Below are 15,631 nucleotides of genomic sequence, written 5' to 3' on the forward strand. Positions count from 1 at the left end.
GTTTTTATGCCACAAAAACAAAAAAAAACTTTTTTGAGTGGGGTCTAAAGGGTCCAAATTTAAACTTTGTTCTATTTCATCAAAAATTGATTTATTGTAGTTTTTTGATGTGCCAAATTTTACTGTGTATTTAGATTTAAAATGTTGGGCAATGCATTCCAATTCGTTCATATAAGTTCCAAAATTTCTTTCATTTTTTTTTAAAACTAAATTAACCCAAATATCAGGGGTTATACATGTACTCATTTAAATGTTGAAGAATATAAGACAACATCATGCAAAGTTTACAAAATTTATGCAGGTTCTTGGAGTCTCATGTTTTTGGATTTTACTCTTTAATAAATTAAAAACTTTTGCCTTCAGTGGAATTCTACGGAATTCTTTATTATCTGAACAAAATTATGTTTCATATTTTGTCAGGTTATATTTATTTTATTTTATACCCAGCCAGTTACTCAAGTGTGAAGTGAGTAGATTTCAAGTGAAAAGATTTTTACCTGTAGTACATACGATCATGTGATTTCCAGGTGATAATTTGGGTTTTACTTGGACAAAGACTTGCATTTTTTCCTGAAAATTGTTTGAAGAAATGAAAAACTTTAAAGTTCCACAAAGGTATTTAATGTAGTAATGATTATTTACTTAAATGTATTCTGGTTTGGATTTCAAACTTTTAGTTCCAGAAAATTACTTAAAAGATTTCACAAATTTTTCAAACATAATAAGGTTGGAGGATGTGAAACACAATGATGACTCTTAAGGATTATGTACCCGGCTTGTGTTGATTCAATGCTAAACATATGGAAATTTTATAGAAAATCCACAGCCTTTATTCTTGTACTCTCATATTTGACAATTTGATGACTGATAGATATAGGATTATTGCATGCAGTGCTAGCATTGATTTCATTAAAACAAGTGTAGTTATTGGTTAAAACAAATATAAATATGGACCAGATCAAGTACACCTTTTAAGGTGCGCTTGACTTTAGTGACTCAGCACAAGTTGTTTTGCAATTTACTTTTTTAAGGTTCATGTGGACCCTATGGCTAAAATGGCCGTATTTTCAGCTCAAAATTTACTCTGAGTACAGACAAAGCTGCGCATCTGTAAAAACATTCAGGCATAGCATGCCCTAGATAAATAAATTTCAAATATGTTTTATGTTTTAGAAAAATAAAAACTTACCAGGATTTTGCGGTGCACTTTTTTTCATTCCTCCAGAAGGTGCCAAAATAACAGGTTGGGATCAAACCCCCTGTATGGTGATTATACCTGTATAGAGGGATAATCCTTCTTTAGAGGGATAAAATTATCCCTCTATAGAGGGGTATTTTTGTTTGCACTGGATTTAAAGCAAATTAGGGCAGAATGGCATTTTCTAGTTATATTGGCTATAATCTCTAGTATTATATGCATCAACATATGCACTTTACTAAAAATTGGGATAACCAGTTTTCTGCTAATGTGACAAAACTTGCAATCTATTGTTTACCTATCTGAACACCTGATCAACAACAAAAGGAATAGTTGACCTTTAAATTTCATGTTAAATCTAACAATAGAAATTCTGTTCAGTGAGGCATAAGTGAGTAGAATTTACCTGATCATCACACCTTTCAATCATGGTGAACAATAGATTTTATATTTAGTCAGACAAGCAGCAAACTGGGCATGTGCATATTAAATTAAGTACATCAATTGGTGCATCAACTGTTGCAGGTTACTGCCATAATAAGTAGAAAATGCCATTCTGCCCTATTTTGATTTAAATCCAGTCTAAACAAAAATACCCCTCTATAGAGGGATAATTTTATCCCTCTTTAGAAGGATTATCCCTCTATACAGATATAATCACCTTATAGAGGGTTTGTTCCCAACCTGAATAAACTAAGTTGGGAAACAGGTTTGAGAACTTCCCCACAGGTAATAATTGAAGTGAGCTGTATTGCTTGACATGGACATGAGATGGACAATAGATACCTGACAATAATTGGTTATTTAAACTGTGTACCTGAGTGGACCATATCAAGGTAAACTCAACTGTTTGTTAATTTTATCATCTTCTGCAGGGACGAAAAAAGTACGGCAAAATCCAGTTAAGTTTTGAATTTTCTAAATCATACATTGCATTTGAATTCTATTTATCTAGGGCATGCTATGCCTTAAAACTTTTCCAGATGCACAGGTTTGCCTGTACTCAGAGTAAATTTTGAGGTGAAAATACGGCCATTTTAGCCATAGGGTCCACATGAACCTTAATTTTGCTAGAACTTTTTGTAAAAAATAAAGGCTAGCACATCATAGAAAAGCAAGTGAGTAATCTATGTTTCAAATCTTATAACAAAAATGTCTGTATTAAAGGCTGATTTTCTATAAAAATCTTGGTTTATTTGCCACAAAGTCCTCTTTTTCTATTAAATGCAATGAAACAGTAAATAATAATGATTTACATCAAGTTTCCCCTTGGTATATGTACAAAATGGCCTATCTTTATTATTCATTATATCTGTAGTTTTGATACTATTGAAGTTTGAAAAGTTCGTACAAAAATTGCTACAGAAGGGGTCGTAAACCTTCTTCATGTAGGTTTATTTATTTGAGATGTATTACATTTTTTCATTGATTTGGTTTTATATTTAAATGTTTCTTTTCAGTTCTTGGATACTAGGAACTTGTAGTCATCTAAATTGGTATTAGATAGGAAAACCAGACACTATACACCATTACATAGATTTTCAACAATGGTAGACTCAGAATATTTAGGTATAATAGTACTTATACTTTCTACTTCTACTATGTAATGACCAGTGGCAAATATAACAAGAAGAATAGAGCTCACATTCATGCATCTGTCTAGGGAACAATTAACAGAATCAAATTTGGGTAAAGTTTTTGAACTGTTTGGCAAAACTTACTCAAAACGTCTACGTTGAAAACCTTGTATTGTAGGGTCAATAGACTCAAAAATATTGAGTCTATGGGATCAACATTGCTAAATCAAAAAATTTCCCAACAAAACTTTAGGGAAGGTATGGGTACAGTAAACCCACATACTTTTTTGTTTGCAACATAATTTTCTGGAATAATTTTAATATTAAATGTTTCTTTTCAGTGTTTTGACACTACAAACTTAGTCATCTAAACTCTAAATTGGTATTCAGATGCATCTAGGAAAGCAAGACAGAATATCAACTTCATTTCACAAACATGTTGATTTTCCCTTGATACAGTGACCAAGTGAATACAGGTATAGTCAAATAGTTTATTACAAAACTTGATCAATTTTTTTTTTACCATCCGGACTACTAGCAGGTTTATCTGATAAAATATTGTACTATATGTATATTAACAATTAGATTGTAAGTTTCTGTGGTGATCTAAACTAAATATACCTAAAAAAAGAATTTCATAAATGTTTGAGACCAAAAGCTTCTGGATTAGTTTTTTGATGATGAATTTCTCCAAAAATTCTTTTTGATAAACTTTTCTCAGATTTGACTACTATTAAGATTTGGACATTAAAGTATAAAGCGGTATTCATCTTTGATAGACCTAGGGCTACAGTTTAATAGCGGTAAACAAAGAATATGCACACAGGAATATCCATCCAGAACACAAAATCAGTACATAGACAGCATGAATAAACGAACAAAAGAAAGGAACCGTGCTTTTATTGCTGTTCTTCATCTCATACATAATCAATTTGCACAAAATTTATCATTTTGGCTTCACTCAAAAGTTTGAATATTAAGTTTAAAAAAAAATTTAAATGTATGAAAATATACTTTTTGTTGCTATTGATATACAAGTCATTTAAACAGACATACATTTTATCAATGAAATTTATCATTATAAGTTATATATGGTAATATAAGTTAAGAACTCTTTTTTAGCTCACCTGGCCTGAAGGGCCAAGTGAGCTTTTCTCATCACTTGGTGTCCGTTGTTGTCGTCTGTAGTCTGTCGTCTGTAGTCTGTCGTCGTTCACTCTTACAAAAAATCTTCTCCTCTGAAAATACTGGGCCAAATTAAACCAAACTTGACCACAATCATCATTGGGGTATCTAGTTTTAAAAATGTGTCTGGTGACCCGACCAACCAACCAAGATTTATAAAGAATGATAAATAATATAGAGTTTTAAGTTCCATTCATATTTATTAAAAAGAAATGATGTTTTAGAGGAGCCAACAACTGAGCAGAGAGCAGAAGAGAGATTGATGACCTTGAAGAGTAAGCAATGAGAACAGTAAGACAGCTGTTAAGTATATCTGGGGTTACCAAATATTATGGTAAGAACCTCATCTATAATCAAACTTGGTGAGTATTCTTTTTGTTGGTTAGATATTATGCATCATTATGAAAAAAGGGGGATGTAGGGTATAAATCAACAAGGCAGCTACCCAATGAAAATAAATAACCAGAGACATCTACAGGTCTTCAACTAATTAGACTGATGTTTATACAATACATGAACTTGTAAATCATCCAAAGACTAAAAGATTTGTGAATAAAATGAACAGACTAACAAATAACTTACATACACACCAATATCTGACCTAAGCACATGAGCATGTTGCAGGGTGAAACTTTTTTTATATAAAGCCCACCCTTTTTGTGCAATACCTGACCAAAATACAAAATTTCATACAGAAATTTTTTTCAAATTATAGGGTTTCAAATTTTGAATAAGCTAATTTGTTCTTTAAATAAAAAAGCCAGATGCAATTAACAAACAACAAAATATTTGGAAATCTTGACTCCCCCGCAAGAGAAAAATGTCACTCTTATTATTGAGGAAAATGGCCACTACCTCAATGGTCTTTAAAATTAATTCAGTTGCTCTGGGTCATAATTCTGAAAACTTATCCTGAAATCCTGGGCTTAAAAATTCGAAATCCTGAGGTCCCAAATTTAAATAAATTTAAATCTCGACATCCCGAAATTCGAAAAAAAAATTCCAGGATCTTGAAAGGGTCAATCCCGAAATCCTGAGCTTAAAAACACCCAATCCCATGGTCCCAATAAAGGTCCTATCCCCCTCATATCTATAATTGATAAATAAGATAAAAGAAATACAGAAATTGTTAACATTAAATTGCCTTTTGCCATGCTTACATCAACAAAAGATTTTTTTTTCATTTTCCAAAATAATTCCAAGGCTAAAGATGTAGGATGCCATTCTTCTAACAAAATACCACAGCATGGAGACCCAAATCAGCACACTAAAATGTCCAATGTGTGTCCTACATCTTGAAATAAATATCATTTTATAAATGTTCAAATATCTTCAAAAACATTTAATATTATTTTTTTTACTCATTTCTACTCTGTTGAGACTATTTCACTAGCACTGCACTTTGACTTTGACTAAGACAAACAATTTTTTTTATTGAAGTTGAATGGCCTTAGTGATGACTTAGTTGAGGACATGGAAAGTATTTTGTCATTGTTGGTTGTTTCATGGGGTTTGACCTCTTGAGTCACAAAGACCTTATGTATGTTAGTTTAAGTGAAATGTTCAATGCATTGTCAATGCTAAACATTTGATTGACTTTGACTGATTTTTTTTTAGTTTCTGAAGAGTATAAATGAGTTTGAACAAAGTGCAGCATAACTTTTCTACATGATAAGAAGATTTGATTTTAATATTTTCACCAAATTTACTGATGATAGCAAAGCTTATGGTTTGTGCAATACTAGAATATGCTTTTTTTCACATGGAGCTTGTCACTTTCACTCAAAAAACATTAAAGAATTAATCAAATTTGTAAAGCTAAGCTTAAAGTTTGATATGTTATACACATAGGAGCTTGAAATTGTTTAAAAAAAAATAACTTAATTATCTTGTGTATTTGTGTCAGCTTCCATTCACTTTTTAAAAGTTTGAAAAAATACATTAAGAGGCATTTGCTATAAAAAAAGACAATAAATAACAGCACTTCATTTTTGATGAACATATATTAAAGTGGAATAATGAAGTAATGACCTGCAATTAGCAAGTAGATATAGGAAGATGTGGTGTGAGTGCCAATGAGACAACTCTCCATCCAAATAACAATTTATAAAAGTAAACCATTATAGGTCAATGAATGTCCTTCAACATGGAGCCTTGGCTCACACTGAACAACAAGCTATAAAGGGCCCCAAAATTACTAGTGTAAAACCATTCAAACGTGAAAACCAACGGGTAGCAGTCTGTTTAGTTAAATTTTGTAAAAATGAACTAAAAACGTTGCATATTTATTATTTTTTTCCAAGACTATAATTTAACCTCATTTTGGTCTGTATGCATACAACATTTAATAGGTACCATTGTAGTAGAAGGTTGCTCAGCTTGGTCAGATAATAAAAAGAACAGAATGTCAAAATAAAAAAATGAAACAAAGGAGCCACCGCACACAACAGGTTTGGTGACTGGTTTTTCCAACAAAAAATATGAAACTTATTTAAAATTGAAAATAATGTCAGAGACAACAACCCAACCAAAGAGCAGAAAACAGCCAAAGGCCACTAATGGCTCTTCAACTCGACCAGAAAATTCAGCATCAGGAGGCAGGCTTCAGCAGGCCCTACACAAAACTGTGTACTAGTTTGGTAAAAGTGGATGTCATACGAAACTCAAAAACATATAAATGAACTAAAATTAAAAAACATACAAGACTAACAAAGGCTTCTAACTAGAGACAGGTGCATAAATACAGTGGTTTAAACAGGTTTGAGAGATCTCAACCCACACCTATACCTCTAGGAGCCAATGTAGAAAAAACAAACACACAGCAATTCACACAGTAAAACTCATTTAAAAAGAAGTCTGTGTCCCATGTCAGAAAAGGTAACATAAGAAACAGACTAACTAAGCCGACTGGCAATAGTTTTGGTATTTTTACAGCAGTTACAATGCTAAATTTCTTGGAAAAATAAAGTAGAAAAAGTTGATTAAAAAAAAATTAAAAAATTTGAATTTTACTTTAAAGAAAATAAAATAAGGTTTCATTGATTTTATTCTTACATGCCCGTATGTAATTTTGTATATTTATTTATGTTTCATTTCAGAGTTCACCAACAGATGTTTAATTCTAAAATTTTGATTTTTGCAGATTGCAGCAGGGGGATGTTACTGTCATAGACCTTGAATAGACTCCGTTGTACTAGACCAGGGAGGGTAGCGCATAGTTTCCGCAGCACTATACAATAGTAACAAGATCACTCTACCATGAGCTTGTTAAAGGGCCCGTTTGATGAAAGTGACACCAACGTTCTCCAAAAGACTACAGATTTTTTTTGCAGATGCAGCCGAGAGGATGTTTCAGTCATGCAACATTCTCAAACACTAATAATTTTCATTTCTTTTTTGTTGTAGATGCAACCTCAGTCATAGACCTAGAGTATGGCTATGTTGTAACAGATGAAGAAAAGTGGCATATAAATTTCTGTATGTCCATTTCATTGATGGAAGTGACAAATTACTAATCTTTCTTCTTAATATCCATTTCAGAGTTCTTACAAAGATGTATAGGTATACGGTATTTATTATTTCTGTTTTGTGTATTTTTGTCAATGAGATAAAACCCATAGAACAAAATCAATCGAAGTATTAACTGGTGTTATTTGAGACAACACCCTGGAACACAAGAAGTATCCCACCTCACAAAATTTAACACATGAGACATCTTACTTTCACCTTTTTTGAATGAAGCAGCACACTGTAATCAAGAAGTTATTCATGACCTGGAACATCTAGGAATAGCATATCGCTAATAGCATTTCTACAATTATCCTAAAAATGCATACAGTCGGGTACAATGATAAACAAGAGATACACAAAAAAGGAATATACCAAAGGACCAATATTAAACCATGGGGTAAAAATAGACTAGACAACACATAACCAAAAGAAATGACAGAAAATCGTCTACACTGATAACAAAATATTGTACAGCAACAACCCAACCAAAGACCTGAGGGGTTCTCAGGCACCAAGCACCAATCCAAACAAAGACCAGGGATGATCTCCAGCACACAGCACCAACCAAAACAAAGAACAGGTATGAACTAGGGCAAAAAGCACCAACCCAACCAAACTTAAGAGCCAGAGATGATCTCAGGCACCAAGCACCAACCTTTCCAAAGACCAGGGATGATTTCTTACACAACTCACAATTTTTACCAAAGACCTGGAATGATCTCAGACACCAAGCACCAACCAAAATAAAAAAAAGGGTGATCTTAGGTACCACAGAATGGTAGCAAGTATTTTATATGTTAACTTATTTACTAATTGTTTAAGTAAAATGTTTTTTTTTCATTCATTGCTCCATTTTTTCTATCAAAAATTGTCAAAATGCAACATGAATTTTTTATGTGTTTTTATATCTCTTTCTTCCAAATGTTTTACTTAATATAATAGGTAAATAATTTCTTGAATAGAAAAAAAATTGGAAATGTTAATTTACTTTAATCAACGAATGAAAAAAGAAATGTTCAAACCTTTTTCATGCATAACCAAATTATTAAATGTGTTAAATAAAAGATTATAAATGACAAATTTCTATATTTTTTGGAGTAAAGTGAGATATGCTTCTATGTATTTTTACAATTGAACTGTTCCAAAATTTAATGTATCTTTTTTTACAGAAAATATAACGTAAAATAACAAATAATGACTCGGGTTTACATGAAAACACTGACATCCTGAATGACAGTAGCATAGGTTGATCCAGGGAGCCTTCCCCCTTTGTGGAAAGATTATATAAGGAATCACTGTAGCATGACTGGAGCGGGCCCCCTCATGAAAAGTTCTGGATTCGCCACTGAGTAGTGAAATAAAAATTCACTAAATTAGAAGGGGAGGTAACTCGATACAATATGGTATTTCAACCAAGTGATGCAATTTTGCTCTAAATCCGGGAGTAAAATTCAGGTACACTATGCCAAGATCAAATTTTTTTACTCTTGGGAAAGTTGAGGGGGTACATTATTAAACCTAGGGTATTTTATTTTTAATATATACTGCATAATATAAATGTGATGCTATCTGAATTGAAATCCGTTTGCCCAGGTGAAAAAGCCTCCTCCACTATTTTATGGTAGAAGCATTTAGTAATTGGGGAAAATGTGATTGAATTTGATTATTAATTTCTGAAATAAGTTAATATTAACACAAATATTCACCATCAAAATTTTTAATAATGTTTCTGGATTATGATGAGCCATTTTTAATTATAAAAGTTTTCCTCATGTTTTTTTTTACAGATCATTTGCTTAATAATAGCCAAGTACATAACACCTTCTTTTTCATTCTCATAATTAAAAGAATATCAAGATAAATATGCCAATATAAATCCAAGTGGTACTTATTACATTCTTGTTGGTGGATCCTTGAATAAGTTTTATTTAATATTTAAAACTTACCAAAAAGTATTTTCCTTTAGAACATATTCAGTTTGAACACATAAATGACAGTATTTTTAGTAAGCATTTCATGAGAACAATGTAGTTAGAATTTTGACCGGAAAAATAAATAAAAAAAATTCGGGCATTCAATAGTGATGTATAAATACAATTTAGAAAGAACTATAAAAACTGAAAATTAAATAAAAAACTTAGAAAGAAGATTGATTTGATTTGATTACAACATACACAAAAAGCGTCCCCGATTATTAAACCATTGAACAAAATTTTCTTCTGGAATGCAGTAAAATGATTTGCCCATCAATTTCAGTAGTTCAATTTGGCATACTTTAATATGCAACAACAGTCGAAGCTAGAAAAAGAGGTTGGAGATTAGAGTGGAAAGCCCGCTTATTTGATTTGTTTATACTATTTTGTCAAATTGATTAATGTAGAAATGGTGATAGTTGAAATAACTTTAGATGAGATTTATTAAGTTGTAAAACATTTTAGGTCGTTGGGTTCAATGATCAACTGATATTAATTAAACATTTTTAAACATTGTCTTGTTTGCATTGCCAGGTCTTTTGGGTGGTTCAAATTGGGTTTGCATAGCAATTCATACAATTTTTGGTGGTACACCAGTTTAAAAGGATAAAAACTGAAATTTCATATTTGTAATTAAACAATTTCACCATTTTTTTTTACTGTTTTCAATACATCTTGATTGTCAAATTGGAGAATAACATAGTTATTTAAATTTAAGTCATAGTCATCTGCATTTAAAGTTTCATAGCTGAACATTATTGTTCATCTTGAAAGTTGTTTTTGAAGATTAAACAAATATCAAATTATCATTTCAGAAATACATTGAGCTTTGAGCGCTGCGTCTCTTACTAACATATAACATAGTTTCTTTTTGGTGTAGCTTTCAGTAGTTAGGGTCTGGTTATTTCTTCTGTTTTTTCATTTGTTCTTTGGATGGTGTTATGGTTTTCAAGTATTCTGCTTTCAAAGGAATCTTCATATGTAATTCTGAAATGAAAGTATTTGATATTTGTACGGTCATTTAAATATTAGAAAAAAGACCATTTAGAGCTTAGAGCTACTTTGAACTTTTTATAATTTTCGAAACAATGTCAAAAACAAATGTCTTAAATCAAATTCTAAATTGTATTTGACATATTATGATGTATTGGAAACGAAAAAATTAAATGTATATTTGTATCTTAGATTGAATTCAAATACAGTATTGTGAAAAATGTCCCAAAATGTTATTTACTTGAGCGTCAACAAAATTATTTCAGGGTATGTTTCTTTTAAGCACTTATTGCGAACAAGGCAATGGTGAAGTAAAAGTAACATTTCAAAATTATAAACTAATTGGATATATCTCTTATCTATAAAAATCACTTAAATCTTTAACCAATTGGAAAGCAATTAAATAAATCATTTCACACCCCCCTAAAAAAAAAATTCATTCTGAGTTATCTAAAACTATCATCATTTCCCAGAGAAATTTAAAAAATCATCCCTCGCGTTAAATGGTAGTAAAATCTATTTTACTTCAGATATCTCATTCTTGGGTTAACTTTTCAACTCTAATCCCCAATAATATGCTTTCATTCAGACATATTACAAATTCTCCATACAAATCCCAAAAAATAATCTTGTGAAAAACTAAAATTTGTGGTTCTCATGAAAAATAATTTAAAAAAAACCTGTCAATAATAATGAATCCACAGTATTCACATCAAGTTTTATAATTAAGCCTCAACTGTTGTATATAAGCAACATTTCTTGTTTGTTTCTTTGTCTTTACACAATTGAAATCCATTTCTTTTAAGCAAGGGAGATAACTTGTTTCAAATTTTAATTTTATGATGAAAATTCTAAAAATAATTTCTGGGAACAGGCTATTTGTTTTTGTCTTCTTTGTCCATTCAACATCATATTTTTCTATAATCAGTGTAATTTTTATTCGATTTAAAAATATTTAGTAACTATTTGGTTTATAATTATCAGTACATAATTGACAACTATTTTTAATTTAAACCTTTTCATCACATTTAACAATGGCTCATCATGATTTGTAGATAAGATTTTGACATTTCTTTTCGAAATTCCCCATAAATTTCTTTCAAAAATTGCACACAATCAGTTATATTAACCAAGCAGGTTCCAATTGGATCATGTACCATACTTTGAGGGCAGTGGCAGATTCAGAGGGTGGGAGTTTTGGTGTTGGATCCCCCTTTTTGTCAAGCCTTTGACTTTAGTTGAAAATGTGAGACATAGCAGTCCTACATTCCGTCATTGGCGTCGTCCTTGGCAGCATCAAGAAATACTCACTCTTTGCTTAAAGTTTGAAATTTTAATAACTTTCTTAAAAACTCTCCTTGATTTGTACCAAGTTTGGACAAAAGCTTTCTCCTGGGAAACGTTACATTCACTCTGAGGTTAAAATTTTAAAATTTATAATAACTTACTTAAATTCTCCTGGATTTGTACCAAGTTTGGACAAAAGCTTGTTTATGATCATAAGATAGTATCCAGAAGAAAAAATAAAATTCCATTTTTTCTGTTTTTCACTTATATATGGACTTAGTTTTTCTTCAAGTTAACATTACATACAGTCTGCTGTTTTTTAAACATTTATTAGATTCATAAACTATTCTGGATTTTTACCAAACTTGAACAGATTCTTCTTTCAATCAAAAGATAACAAAAAGACTAGGGATTGCTACATTGAATCAATAAGATAGACATATTTTGGTTCCTATGGGTCCTTCAACAGGATTGAAACTAAAGGAGAGTACAGAATTCTGTTATGATAATTTGCATGTCACATTGACACCATCAGGATAAGTTACAAATATGGAGTGAACGTAGATGTGAACTTTAACTGGATCAAGAATGTTAAATAAAATATGTTTTTGTAAATTTGGACGACATTTGACTTGCAATTATGTACCATTTACGATGCTGGATGTAGTACAGACTTGCTTACCGTACTATTTCAACACTGGAAGAAGTATGTTTGTCTGAGCGAAGCCAATTGGAAGCACGTACCTCTTAGTGAAGCTAATTGGGAGCCATACCCTCTGTCTTGTTGCGAAGCTGATTGAGAGCAGTACATATATACCACTGTCTGCTAAAGCTAATTAGAAGCAGTACCCCCGGCAGAGTGGTCCCAATTAGAGGCAGTAACTCTGAGCGAAGCCAACTGGAAGCATGTACCTCTCCAAAATTTGATTAAACACTATTCAACAAATTTTATTTAACATTCTTTTTAAACTTTACTCCCATTATTACCTTCTTTTATTTTTGATTTATTATTTTTCCTCCTGTTGACCTAATGAAGTACAAATTATCACTTCACTATTTTGTACTCTTTAGTTTTTATTCTGATGCACGTGCCATATAGAAATTAAAACATGCCAATATATAGTTTAGTAAAAAGAATTATCATAAGTGAATCTTTTATAGACAATTCAAATACAAAAAATACTATGCATTTTGCTGATTATATATTTTACTGGGAATTTCACTTAATGTAACTGTAAATGTAAAATACCATTAATACTTTTTGTCCAGACCTAGCCATCCTACATTCTGTCAGCAGCGTAGTGGGTGGCGATCACAAATATTCACTCTTTGCTTAAAGTTTTTGAAATTTTAATAACTTTCTAAAACTATTCTGGATTTCTACCAAACTTCGACAGAAGCTTGTTTATGATCATAAGATAGTATCCAGAAGTAAATTTTGTAAATAAAACCAATCAATTTTTCCATATTTTACTTATAAATGCCAGGATACAATACATTCACTCTGTGGTTAAAGTTTTTAAAATTTTAATAACTTCTTAAAATATTCTAGATTTGTAACAAACTTGGACAGAAGCTTGTTTACTATCAAAATCTAGTATCTAGAAGGAAAAATATTTAAAACTTTGTTCCTGTTTTTCCGTATTTTACTTATAAATGGACTAAGTTGACCTTAAATTCAATCTAAAGTTAAAGTTTTTAAAACATTTATTAGATTCATAAACTATCCTGGATTTTTACCAAACTTGGACAGAAGCTTCTTACAATCAAAAGATAATATCTAGAGGAATATTTTTATTGATTTTTATCCCTCATTTTTGTTGAGCCTGGGATTAACAGCAAAGGTCATTGAGACACTGGGTTCTGGGGAACCCTTACAATTATTTTGATGTTCAATGCAATTGAATCAGAACATAAACTAGTTTGAACCCTGCCTTTTATCTTGGATGGGAGTCCCCTCTCTTTAGAGATGGCTTAAACCACCCCTTGGGGTTTAAATAATTGCTTTTTCATCATTTGAAGATGGAAAAAAAAACTATTTACGTTATTACATGGGATTTGTTTCCTCTACAAATGGCCTAAAAGAGCTGTCCTGTCTGTGTATTGACTGGAGCTAGTTCTGACTGTTATCCTCCATTTAAGGAACCAGTCATTCCAAGAGTTACCTTGTGCTAGTCCATCTCTATTGATGTCAAGATTTCAGTGATTTCTCTTCTTTTCAAACAGGTTTTTGGAAGCAGTCTTATGAAAAACAAAATTTTGACATCACCAATTAATATGATACATGTATCAAACTTGATTTGGGAACAAAAATGTTTCTTTTGAATTGTAAATTTTGGAACTTTTTTCTTCAGTTATTAAAGTTTAAAATTTAATGATTTTTATCACATGCAATTTGAATTTGGACAATTGTTTTTTATTCTAAAGAATCAGCATTTTTTTACCATTTCTTTAGTTCATAAAAAGATTTTCTACTTCATACCACTGTTTTGCATTTTATAAATTTGTATTTTATATTTTCAGTGTTTCTTGTACCATCAAAACTTCAATGAAAGATTGCACTCATGTTGAAGTTGTGTAACTCCTAGTATGAAATTGTTTGAGGAATTTTCCCCACTTTTATTAAAATTTACAGACGGTACCAGTTTTGTGTAATTATAACTACTGCAGTTTGAAATGTTTATAATTTTTCTATTTTTTCTTGAATTGGGAGCTTTTTATTTAAAATCTTTATAAGAAGGTTACAATTTTTGTTTCAAACTCATATCTTTAGAACTCTCATAATGAGCATGCAAATTGATTAAGATTAATTGTCATCACCAATTTTTGACCTTTTAAAATTCCATATACTGTATTTAAATTTCAGTATTTAAAAAAAAGACCATTCTCCATTGTTAAAGGAAAAATATGAATTTGCACAACTGAGCTACTTCAGGCTATGGTCAATTTTTGGAGTATAATTTTCATGCTTATGATGTGCATGGTGATAAACTTAAAAAAAGAGATATTTTATTAAACTATGCTTCAAAATATTAGAAAATGTTTGTGATTTATAGGTGTTAGCCAATTACTATTCTGTTCTTTTTTTATAACCCCTTATTTTAGGTCTTTACATATTAGATGTCTTTAAACTAATATAAGAGCTATTATTTAGAGCTCTCTAAATAAAAGAAAATACAGGTTACCAATTTAAAAGCACATCTGGTATTTTAACTGTATTTTATGTATGAATTAAAAAAAATATTATTTGTATATTACATTGAGAATTACTTTAACTGGAATGAATGGAAAAAGAAAATATTGTGAGATGCTTTGGAACATTCATGGGACAATTGTACACTTGATAAAATACAATGGAAAGGACATTTCGTTTAGTGCATAAATTGGATTCAGTGAACTGACCAGCACAAAGAATTATGTTGAAAAGCATGAAAAAGTAACCATGGTAGCAGCTCCAAGGAAGATGGTTAAATAAATCTTCAACCAAGTCTGAGGCTTTACAAAGAAAATAAGAAGGCAAGTTTAATTAAGTCAAACAAGTTCTATACATTTTATACATTATTTGATAAAAAGTATATATTTAAGGCTTACCATGCAGTTACAGTGGAGAAAGTGATGTTGCTAACGTAAAATGATATTTTTTGCCTTTCAATGGGAGATAACTCATTGTAAAATGTGCAGATGATTTACCTTTATGAACAATAAAATATGTTTAAACCATTGTTATTGAGGAGTTGAAACTCAATAAGTAAATTATAAGACTTTTTTTTAATTTTTCATCTTTTACATTGATTTTACAGTTATTGATGTTATACTTTTGTGTGCACGTAGTCAGAAATCCTAACAATATTGGTAAATGTAGGGGAAATGGAAATATAAAGTATATAAATTGTCAATTTTTCTATTTT

The sequence above is a fragment of the Mytilus galloprovincialis genome, chromosome 13, assembly GCF_965363235.1.
Source record: "Mytilus galloprovincialis chromosome 13, xbMytGall1.hap1.1, whole genome shotgun sequence".
Lineage (NCBI taxonomy): Eukaryota > Metazoa > Mollusca > Bivalvia > Mytilida > Mytilidae > Mytilus > Mytilus galloprovincialis.